Consider the following 13,298-nt stretch of genomic DNA (forward strand, 5'->3'; position numbering starts at 1 on the left):
TCGACAATATAGGGAAGGAGTGCAGAATGCTAATATATTTTTAAAGTTATGCATTAATAATACATTAAATCAATAAAAAACATTACACACACTACAATATATTTGACACACTCACGTATGCATACTATTTGTTTATTGTCAAACTTTTGTTATTGCGTAAAATCTGCCCGCCCTTGCTTCGCTTCGGAAACATTAAATTTTATTATTGATAGCCGAGTCCCGCGATGCTACCCGTGATTATTGTCGTACCGCGGGTGAAGCAGCGGGGCGATGCCAGTCTAAAAAAAGTAGCCTAAGTTACTCCTTATATCATCAGCTACCTATCAGTGAAAGTCCCGTTAAAATCGGTCTAGCCGTTCCAGAGATTAGCCGGAACAAACAGACAGACATACAAAAATTGTAAAAAAAATATAATTTTGGTGTATGTACCGTATATATATTTATCTGTATGTCGTATAAAGCGGTTATTTCAGTATTACAAACAGACACTCCAATTTTATTTAAATGTATAGATTGTTTCCCGTGTATGAATGTCAATGACCTTAGATATTCGTTACCGATCGCGTTGTAGCTGAATGACTTGCACAAACTATATTAGATATGAACAGAATGTAATATTTTAGTCTTTTCAAGTTGACTACTAGATATATTCCAGAGAGTATTTAATTTTGATTTAAACAAGTCATTTCGTAAAGTGAATAAATATTCAAACTTTTCAATTAATCTGGCTGTTTGTAAAACAAAGCTTCAGCCGCAGAGCTCATTAAAATATTATGTAAAAAAAAAAAACAAAAGGCAAAAGGTAATCATCATTTCGCGTAATCTTGTTACTGGAATATTTGCCAAAAATAAAGGAGCTTAATTATTTAAAAAATTCAAGTAACAAAGGGAAGCCCCACCCTCGTGGGGCGGTGAAAGGGCCCCCTTTGTAATTATTTTTCTTGAAAACTTTCCTGGTTCGAGTTTTGTTTCTGCGTTGTAAGAAAAAATTACACTAGAGCTAACATGGATGTACCTGCATTAAGTAGTAGGTGTGTCTAAGTTAAAAATTTACAGCTCAATAATAAATTGTTACTAGACGATGATACACAGAATGATGATAATAATAATACACGCCAACGATACCTTCGGCAATATACCTATATCTTAGTAATTGTTTCCACTTGGCTTGGCTGTATCCTTTGCACTGCCGATGTCTATGAGCGACGTTAGCCGCTCACCATCGATGGATCGTATCCTCGTAGAAAAGCGAATTCTATTGATTGCTTATTTCTTAAAAATAATAAAAGATAATCAGAATCAGATTTTCCAATACCAATTCGTCAATACAACCAAAGAGACAGCCGTTCACTCGTTTTACTTATAAAAAAAAAAACTAACATAACGTCTAAGGTTTCTCCAAGCGCACCGTCCAGAAATGGAACATCCACAGAAACCGAACGTCAACACGAAAACGTCTTGTAACAAAAAAAAGTTTGAAACAAATACACGGTCGCTGGCATAGCTTAGGTTTTATAAAAATAAATAAATAAATAAAACAATTTCATTCTGTTTACTTTAATAACTTTATGAGTAAACTAGCCGTACTCGCCCGCTTCGCTGCGTATTAACATTATTATTTATTGTCATTATTAGCCTATCCATTAAGTACCTGTATTTTCTACATGGATATCAAGTTTCAAGTCAATCGGATGCATGTTCAGTGTTATAGCGGAACATCCGTAAAAACCACTGTAGATTTATATATTAGTATAGATACGCTGTTTTCTTATGGACATGTTATGTAGAGTTACTGTCCGACCACCAAATTAATTAGATCGATCCAATATGAATTTAGAATTCTCATCTCTAGTTGACACAGTGGTTTATTTTTAAGCGATGTTGTAGAGCATTCAAGCAACATTTTTTTTTAAATCATAAACTGACTCTTATATCTGCTTCAGAAATAAATATCTATTTTAAAAAACTTTATTCGCTGTTTAGTTCTATTATACACAAAATAAGTGTAATACTTAAGATTACTTAAGGAAAGTCGTGAACTAAAGAATAAGACGCCCTGTGGGTTCGTATCGAGCGATGCGGCTGTGCCGGTGTTCGAATTCAGCAAGCGAGTATCGTTTTTTTTAAATGAAATACGTAGATACTTGAAATATGTTCTCAAACGAATTCCATGATGTAGAAACCATACCCGATTCTATGACCGAATGCTAAATAGTCGACGTCGCCCTAAACACGTCATTACGGATCCTCCCGATCTATTAACGATGCTTTTAGGTACCTCAAGCATTGGTCACCGTCCTCGTCGAACCGACGAAATCGACGAGTAAATTAACACATAAACGCAGGTCTTAGAACTCATATCTCAAGGTGGGTGGCGGCATTTGCGCTGTAGATGTCGATGGGCTTCGGTAACCACTTAACCGAGCGAGATTCAATCCTATATTTAATTAAAAGCGGAACATCCGTGTGCTTCACGACAGAAATTTAGGAAAGTGTCACCTACCCGGCCTAGTAAATTGTAACCGCCAAAAAAACTACTAATACAATAGGCAACATAAACTTAATTCTCAATTTAAAAGCTCTCACATCCCACAAAAGCTTAAATAAACCTTCCTCAAGCACCCAGGGCCGCGGTAAAGTGAATTTGTCGAGACGGAAGCGGCGGAGCAAACTAAATAGTGGCGCCACCTGTCCAACCGGAAATGCGCTTTATTGGCGGAAATGGAGCGCCCGACCGGATACGGCAATTTACACGGCTTTCCTCCGTTACTCTCAGGAAATAGGAGAATTTCTTTATTTGCGGTTTAGCGGGAGACTTTCGAGGCTTTCACACATTGAGTTACGTTAAAAGTAAAAGCAATTGAAAAAAAATTTATTAAAACATGAAAATTCGGCAAGTTTTTCACAAATCTTTCTTATACGTTTTAATTCGATAAAATACATTTTCACATAAATTTCCAGTGCAACTCCTTTGCCTATGGAGATTTTTCACTTCAAAATTAATCTCCTGTCTTTCTCCCAGTGACTTGGGGTTGGCGCAACATGTTTTCTCTTTCCATACTCCTCTATCACATTATACTATACCATTTCTCTCACTCCACTCTTACACATATCGTCTACCATCGCACCGCCCGCCACCGGAGTAGAGTTCATCCATACTACTTGGAGCCACTGCGGTCATCCACAGTGCGTTTCCATAGGTCTTTTTTGCCACGTACCATCCGGCTATGGAATGAGGTCCCCTCTACGGTGTTTCCCGAGCGCAGTGACATGTCCTTCTTCAAACAAGGCTTGTGGAGAGTATTAAGCGGCCCCTGGCATTGCTGAAGTCCATGGGCGACGGTAACCACTCACCATCAGGTGGTCCGTATGCTCGTCTGTCTGCAAGGGTAATAAATAATTAAAAAAAAACTTCCTCTAAGACCTTCCACATTCATAGTTAAGACTCTCGCCACCTCCAACCTCATTGTCATTTCGTCTCATCACAAATTTGAATTTTATTATATTTTTTACTTCATACGTACTAAAAAAATCATACGTACATTTCTCCTAATACGTAATACGTAAGTAATAAAACATAGAAACTTAAACAATGAAATGTTCATAATTCACGGAACGACATTAAAACCTTTATCGGCGCGAACTAAATAATTCTATTACTCGAATGAAATCACTCGCCCTGTGCTCCTAGTTTCCAAGTTTTCTCATCACAAACTTGCGAAGACTTTATAGAATCAATTTAGTAATAACAATGTTACGACACTAGAGTTTTCCATCTACGCGGCTAACAGGCGTGAATGATGTCCTTAGAGATAAACGAACGGCTTGGTACGTTTAAAGAATGGGGGGGTTTCGTGTTTTGGGCCATGTTATTGGAAACATGAAGGCTTTTTTTATTGCTTAGATTGGTGGACGAGCTCACAGCCCACCTGTTGTTACTAGGTTACTGGAGCCCATAGACATCTACGACATAAACGTGCCACCCACCTTGAGATATCAGTTCTAAGGTCTCAATTATAGTTACAACGGCTGCCCCGCCCTTCAAGCCGAAACGCATCATTGCTTCACGGCCGAAATAAGCAGGGTGGTGGTACCTATCCGCGCGGACTCACAACAGGTCCTACCAGTAAAAAAAACAAGTATAAAAAAAAAACAATGCAGGATTAAATTGATTTTGCGCTGTGAAATGGTTTTACAGCTATAAGAAACTAGGGGTTATTGGATCGGGATTTGATATGCTTTTGAATTATCTAATTTCCATTGTTTGTTTTATTTTCGCTTAGGTGACGTGCCTACGAACGACCTCATTTATCTGGTTTAAAATGGATACCCGATTCATCAGGTATTAACGCGACTACTGCCGTCCATCTTGAGAAGATCCCATCGTTCAAAGTGAAATGTATGAAGGCTATCCCAGCAAAATAATCAGGGTTATGATAGTATTTGCTATATAACATTACAGCAAATACTTTATTTAATGTTACTTAATTTTGTATTGTTAACGCATTTGTTTCCTATGCAATTTTTGATTGAATAAATTAATGTTCTAATTTAACATAATTTCAAACTCGAAGATGCCAATCCCCGCGAGGATCCTCTTGTATTATAGTGACAGCTATCTATACTAATATATAAATCTACAGTGGTTTTTACGGATGTTCCGTTGTAACTACTGAACCATGCATCCGATTGACTTGAAACTTGGTATGCGTGTAGAAAATGCATGTATTATTAATGGATAGTCTAATGTTTATATGAGTGTTGGACTCCCTAATGATAATGACAATAAATAATAATGTTAATTTTAAATGCCAAGCGAAGCAGACGGGTATAGCTAGTAACTCTATAAATTTCGCATCCATGTAACGCGGCCCGTAACGGTTAAATATTTGATCATAAAAGTCAATGACAACAGACAGACATTATGTTAATGAACAATGTTTTTTATACACTTGGCGACTCCTTTCTCCGTGTATTTTCGGCGTGAGCAGTCGTCTTACTTTGGTTCACTTGCCCCGTAACCATGGCAACGAGTCAACAAGATCAATACAATCTCGCTCACGGAATAATAACCGTCCTTATTCAGCGCACACTGTTTTCATCCGATTAACGAATTTACGGACAGTACAAACATAATCTCGCGTTTGTATTAATATTTTTCTCAATTGCATAAAGGTTACTGGAAGTTAAGATATTGTTGCAAAGAAAAGTATACTTTGAAATAAATACATATAATGTATTATTTTCTTTACATCAAAATACAGTTTAGCCTAGTAAAACTCTAGCACAGATTGAGTTGATCTATAAAGAGAAATAACATTTAAAGCTATTGTTTCACCACTTTTTCATGTTTTTTAATTTCAATATTCCAAAATTTTTTTATATTTTTATTGTTCCTTCTTCTAATATTTCAATATTCAAAATTCAATTTATGTCATCTTTATAACATATTAATCTCTTTTAAGCACTCTTTTAATATAAATCGTAAAGAGGTTACATATATTTCGAATATTACAATACAATAAAAATATGTTTTTATAATATATACTATTAGTGCCTCACAGTAGTTTTAATCGTATCGACGCTTGAAAAGCAAACGTGACTAAGCCACAATAACTGCTTTGTACATAAATGATAGGCAATAACCATATTTGATGCGCAAAAAAAATATATTTCTAGGTCTATTAAAATCATTTCAATCCTACAGCTACTAGCTAGATTCTACTACAGCTAGTTTCGTTAAAATAAATTTTGTTTTCAGGTATTTCAACTTTAAATTAGTCTACTGTAAAATTCACGCATTGTCGCTTAGTCACGTTTGCCTTTCAAGCGTCGGTATGTTTGTAGTATTTCTTTAAAGATTTTCCTATGACATCGAATCATGATTTTTCTTAGGAAGGTAGGTAAAACAGAGTTTGTAGGACGTAAATTTTTAGCATTTTCTTCGGTGTTCGTGAATCGTAAACATTATTAAAACTAACTAAAATTCGCGTTTTAATCTGTGTAATCTATATAATAATCATCTTAACTTCAATAGAGAATATGGTCGATGCTTATCGAACACCTAGGATCTTGTTAAGTATGGAAAGTAGTCGACGTCGCCCAAAACACGTCATTTCGGATCCTCCCGATCCACTAACGGTGCTTTTAGGTAGGTACTTCAAGCACCGGTCACCGTTCTCGTCGAACCCGTCGCTTGCGACGAAGGGCTCGACGAATAAATTAACCCTCAGACACAGCCCACTGAGTTTCTCGCCGGATCTTCTCAGTGGGTCGCGTTTCCGATCCGGTGGTAGAGTGGTAGATTCTGCGAAGCACGGCTCTTGCTAGGGTTCGTGTTAGCAACGTCGTCAGGTTTGAGCCCCGTGAGCTCACCTACTAGTTAAGGTTACGCTGGAATAGCCTCTCAAGGCTACCAGCTTAGGTAGGAAAAAAAAGGATCCTGTTATCGTGAAGATCAAGAGCCAATTCAAACGAAATGTCAAAACTCAAAATACTATTGATTCGTTCTGTATGTAATGAAACGTAAAATTAAGTAATAGAAAAATAGACGGACGTTCGCACAATACTCGTGTGTCGACTTATAATACCTTAGTTAGATCACGGGACCAGGAAAGCTGTAGTATTCAAATCGAATTACTGGTAGTAGGACCTTTTGCGAGTTTGTACGGGTAGGTACCACCACCCTGACTATTTCGGCCGTGAAGCAGTAACGCGTTTCGGTCTGAAATGTGAAGCGGCCGTTGTACTATAAAAACCGAGACCTTAGAACTCATATCTCAAGGTAGGTGGCGGCATTTACGTTGTAGATGTCTAGTTGGTTGTCTGTTGGTTCCAGTAACCCCTTAACACCAAATGGACCGTGAGCTCCCCACCCACCTAAGCAATAAAAAAACCTATAATCAATTGTGCAAATAGGTACGCCAAAAAAACTCTAATTATCATTAAAGATCTTTTGCGTCATTGCATGCCATGGTCTATGTGCCATTTCGAGGGGCTATTCTGGCTTTACACTGATTAATGGGCGAGCTCACGGGGCTCAGCGTCAATTTGCTAAGATCTGCTATAGCGAGAACAGTGAGAAGATCCGGCGAGAAACTCAGTGGGTTGTGTCTATGGGTTAAGATGCTCGTCGAAGTCTCAATCGACAAGTTCGTCGAGAGCTATATTCTTGACTGGAAACTTGACGGATTGCTCATCCTTCACTAACCTTCGCATTAAATAGAGATAGAGAATCGTGCCGAACCAATCCGTAGACCGGAATAATATTCGCCCTGACACAATTTGGGTCTTCAGTCAATACTGACAATTATAATAGAGCCTTTGATCAATGCTCACACCTATGACGTTACAATTGACGTCCAAAAATACCTACACACACTGTACGCACGTCTGTTACGTGGTACACTGGAGAGATTTAAAAATTTGAATATGTATTTTTGAATGTGCCTCAGTGTACGGTATGGTACAACGCAGGATCGAAGCCCCCGGCTACGGGACCAGCTGCCGCGCCGGTAATGGACGCAACCTGTGCTCCTGCCGCTTGGACAATACAGGGTGTGTTTTTGTTGAAATATATTAATATTTTTTTTTAGATTTGCGTTCTTGTGTCTATCTATCAGTAAGTACCTTGTGGACACACGTTATTACGGATCCTCCCGATCCATTAACGATGCTTTTAGGTATCACGAGCACCGGTCATCGTCCTCGTCGAACCTGTCGCTTGCGAGGAAGGGCTCGACGAGTAAATTAACCCATAGACACAGTCCACTGAATTTCTCGCTGGATCTTCTCAGTGGGTCGCGTTTCTGATCCGGTGGTAGATTCTGCGAAGCACTGCTCTTGCTATGGGCAGTGTTAGCAACACTCCCGGTTTGAGCCCCATGAGCTTACCTACACGTCAAGGAGAAGCTGAAATAGCCTCTCAAGGCTATCAGCATAGGTAGGGAAAAAAGTACCTCGTGGACATGTTCATGTGAGATCCTTCTTTATGTCGAATGATAGATGTCGAATGCGTTTAGGAATTGGTTTGATGTCTCACACACGGACTGGAGGAAGCTAGTAGTAGATAGCAGCAGGGATAAAGACAGATAAAGCTTGGCCCGTTTCTAAGGACGTCACTGCATTTATATTCAGCTTTTTAACTCTTAAAAATTTAACTTGAGAAATTTAGATCGATAAAACAGAAATCTTATACCTACCTTTAAACGAGCAATTCTTTTATATATGTCGGCGCAAATATGACTATTTACCTACTGATCATCAACTAATTACTCTGTGATAAGAAATTGATGTTAAACAGTTCCTTTTATTGTAATTTCAATACTTTAAAACGTGTTTGAAAAACGTGTAAACCCGCTCACGTGTTTGAAAAACGTGTAAACACGCTCACGTGTTTAAAACGTGTCAACACGCTCACGGGTACGAAGCCCCATACATACGGCCGTGCTGTCTAACACTGTAGGATTCATGTCCGAGCCGTTGTACTGTACGGATATCTCTGTAACGTTGTTATGCTTCTCGTGCAATATACGAAGTTCTCGTGAAGTTCTCGTGAAGTTCTCGTGAAGTTTTGTTTCGGAAACCCAAACATGAGTCATTCATCAAGAAAGTAATGACCGCGACGTCGGCGGTGCTGACGTCACTCTTTTTAAAAACAATACGGACGTCCTTACTCCGTCATCAGAAGCGGGATCACACGCCGCCTCCGCTCAGCAACAACCTGGTGACCAGATAACCGTATCGGCGGATAATGACTACCCTCCAGCATCAGCCGATAAGCCTGTACCGTCTGCTTCACAAACCAGCATGGTCGAGCGACGGAATCAACAATCAACTGATCAATGAATACAAAAGATAAGTTTTTATTTTTGATTACTAAAATTTCACCACAAAATTCATCTGCAGACCATGATATCCTTACACAACGAACAACACCTTACACATTCTTATCCCACCTTCAATAAATCTACGAGAACCTCCGAGAAATCTACGAGAACCTCCGAGAAATCTACGAAAACCTCCGAGAACCCTACAATAAAATCGCATTAATAGCCTCAAACTTACATAGTTACAAGTAACGCAAGTATAACAGATGCGCTACTCAGATAAACTTTTTATTCCTGCAGATCAATGGGAATCAAAGAAAACCTACGAGAATCAACGAGGCTGGTGCAGAGCGCGCACCGCCCAAGTGGGATCACATGCCGCCTCCGCTGAGCAACAACCTGGAGACCAGATAACCGTATCGGCGGAAGAAGACTACCCACCAGCATCAGCCGATGAACCTCTACCATCTACTTCACAAACCAGGATGGTCGAACAACAAAATCAACAATCGGCATGAGGATAAGTTTTTATTTTTGATTAATAAAATTACGCCACCATATGAGTACCACAGTGTACGCCACCACATGAGTACCACAGTGTACGCCACCACATGAGTACCACAGTGTACGCCACCACATGAGTACCACAGTGTACGCCACCACATGAGTACCACAGTGTACGCCACCACATGAGTACCACAGTGTACGCCACCACATGAGTACCACAGTGTACGCCACCACATGAGTACCACAGTGTACGCCCACTACATAAGTACCACAGTGTACGCCCACTACATAAGTACCACAGTGTACGCCCACTGCATAAGTACCACAGTGTACGTCCACTGCATAAGTACCACAGTGTACGTCCACTACATAAGTACCACAGTGTACGCCCACTACATAAGTACCACAGTGTACGTCCACTACATAAGTACCACAGTGTCCGTCTACTACATAAGTACCACAGTGTACGTCCACTACATAAGTACCACAGTGTACGTCCACTATATAAGTACCACAGTGTACGTCCACTACATAAGTACCACAGTGTGCGTCACAATATAAAACTACACAAAATAAGTTACTTTCAAAGTAACATAAAAAGGTACACAGATACCAATCTCAGAAACAGACATTCCATTGTTTCAGATGGACTCCAAGAACTCTCTGGTGATACACCATACATGGGCGGCTGGTGCAGAGCGCGCACCGCCTGTCAGTATGGCCGTGTCGGCGCAAATATGACTATTTACCTACTGATCATCAACTAATTACTCTGTGATAAGAAATTGATGTTAAACAGTTCCTTTTATTGTAATTTCAATACTTTAAAACGTGTTTGAAAAACGTGTAAACCCGCTCACGTGTTTGAAAAACGTGTAAACACGCTCACGTGTTTAAAACGTGTCAACACGCTCACGGGTACGAAGCCCCATACATACGGCCGTGCTGTCTAACACTGTAGGATTCATGTCCGAGCCGTTGTACTGTACGGATATCTCTGTAACGTTGTTATGCTTCTCGTGCAATATACGAAGTTCTCGTGAAGTTCTCGTGAAGTTTTGTTTCGGAAACCCAAACATGAGTCATTCGTCAAGAAAGTAATGACCGCGACGTCGGCGGTGCTGACGTCACTCTTTTTAAAAACAATACGGACGTCCTTACTCCGTCATATATATAATCTGAATCTCGGAAACGGCTCCAACGATTTTCATAAAATTTAGTATACATGGGATTTCGGGGGCGATAAATCGATCTAGCTAGATCGATTTATTTTCAGAAAATGTTGTTTTATTCGTGTTTTCAATAATCAACTCTTCGCGACATCTATTGGCGAATAATAATACTATTTTTCTTAATTGAGGGCAACTAACCGCTTTAAAGACACAACAAGATGGCGTTATTAAAAAAAAATCGGTCATCATCTAGTAAGAATAACGTAAACATCCTTTATACTGTTTATAATCTAGATTGAACATTGAATCGGAACGTTCTGTGCCCGGTATGTGCACATTAAGTATGCAGAACATAATAAATGTATCCGTTTAATTATTATTTTGAAAATATCCGCGCCCCGGGCACGAAGCGCCGTCGCTGTCCACAATAAGAATAGGACTGCAGCTGTATACCTGTGTCCGAAACATAATCTGAAAAGTCTTGTGATATTGTTTGGTGTAGGTATGCATTTTGAGGTTAGAACGCGATTTTGGCGCGTCGAGCGAACGTTAGAAGTGCGTAATGATGGTCGAGAATTGAGGTTCGTTTCTTTAATCTCTAATTATGTTAAATAATGATTTGTGGGTTCAAAATAGTAGTTGATTTAAGTAAGAAGTAAGATGCGGTCACATCTGACAGCCTAGTATATTTTTTATTTTTATTTAAATACGTACCTACGGACTTCCTATATTAAGAAATTTTCTTAATCGTTTCACTCTTGACAGAGTGGTGGTTGTGTAGCCTTGAAGGAGACATTGACGCATATTAGAACAATTAATATCATCAATATAAAAACATAATGATGATGATGAAAAACGAACTTATAAATTTTCTTGTGTTTCATTAGTGGCGGGTAAATAGAGACACGTGCCGGTGTGCACAATCAGACCTAATATTTATATGATGAAGCATCGTGTGTTCAGGTCTGAAATTGGCATTCGATATACAATAAAATTGAGGCTTATACGCCGTATCTATGATTACTTATCACCAAAAAAATCGTGAGTTTGTCCATATGTATCTTGAAATTAATGCCGGACTGATGTCGTTTATTAGAGAACTCCAAAGATCTTACTAGTTGCTACGTAATGAACAAGAATTCGTTATTACCGATAGGTAACTCGTAATAATACAGTTTTGTGTGGGCAGCGCGACACGCCGACACAATACTTCGGCTACAGCGAGAGGGATAGACAACCCTTTGATTACCACAGATCTAATAATGCCGGAGATTTCCTTAATTTGTTGAGCGAATACAATTATCGGAACGACATAATCACAAAATATAAATGTCGGTATAGGTACAATATTATCACGGTGTCTATTTCTATCTCTTCATAGCTCTTCATTCCTCATAGTGGTGGATTCAGTTCTCCTTATCATTCTCCTCCACTTCACTATTTCTTCAAGCTCATCGTCAGTTATATTACATTCGTTCTTGTCCTTCAGCACTATTCCACCTTGTCTTGGCTCTCCCTCTAGATCTCCGACAAGCAAGGTCGAGCAGCAACGCTGAATTTCCATACCATATTATCATGCTTGTAGTCTCTAATTGTAGGCCCAATGCAGGATTCCGGGTGAAAAAGTAATGTTTTTGATATTTAGAGTTTTACAATTGATCACAATATGCAAAATAAAGGTCAATTGTCATCAACTCAATAGCAAGGTAGAATCTGCTCGCCACTTTTGTTTAGTTCTACCCTACTTTTACTTTTCGACTCTGTATACACAATGTTGGTGTCTCGTTTAACAGTTTTACTCATTATCGGAATTCGACCGATAATTGAAACGAAATGATAAGAAGAATCGACTTAGTTCGATTAAATAAAGAGTGCTGTTTGAAATTTATAACCCGTGCTTAACGACTTCTTGCTTTTATGACCGCTGAGAAGCCCACTATCCAAATTATGATTGGTGAAGTATTGACGCGAGCAGTACCTATATTATTATGAATACCTACTATCCCGGAGCGATATTTTATAAATTTGAAACTTTATTTACTGTATATTTTGAGCTATATAAACTTTGCTGCCCATTCTCTATGCTATATAAACTTTAGCATTGCTGTCTATTTTTTTAAAAATCTCAAATGATTCAAGCAAACGTGAAATCCTCATGCTACTCCAATCAATGATTTAAAAAAAAAAACTACTTTTGCAGATCGTTTAAAAGGTGACATCCGATATATTTTGTTGGCTCTGTCTGGAGTTCACATTCGAAAATCAGAAAAAGTGCATTTCTATAATTTCATTGGTCTATGTGTGCGGTACGTAAGCCGGCGAGTCCTCCCTCTCGAGTCACGGGGGCTATTGTTGTCGATCAATAGATCCTCAACATTGAGCACAGAATACTCGCTTACCGTTCACGAATACAAGAAAATATCATAATGCAATTTTAAATTGAGCCACGGGTAATAATAAAATACAACCTTTATCCACATAATTAATATTCGACATGAATACTTATAAACATGATACGGCTCTTGAGTAATCGTGAGCAGAACTCATTTAAGAGCGCTATGACGTGTTCTTCTTTGAGCTTGTGAGCTCAGCCCAGACATTCGTGAATTCGTGATTTGTAATTTTCAAGATTATCTCGAAAACGTCAGTAATGCTATTCGTGTTATATTTTGCGATTGTCAATATGCTCTTTGTCTGGATTCAAGCAGCTACTTGTTGTTACTCAATTTTTATTTATTTATTGCTTAGATGGTTGGACGAGCTTACAGCCCACCTGGTGTTAAGTGTTTAC

Source organism: Bombyx mandarina, chromosome 20 (genome assembly GCF_030267445.1).
Source record: "Bombyx mandarina strain Sakado chromosome 20, ASM3026744v2".
Classification (NCBI taxonomy): domain Eukaryota; kingdom Metazoa; phylum Arthropoda; class Insecta; order Lepidoptera; family Bombycidae; genus Bombyx; species Bombyx mandarina.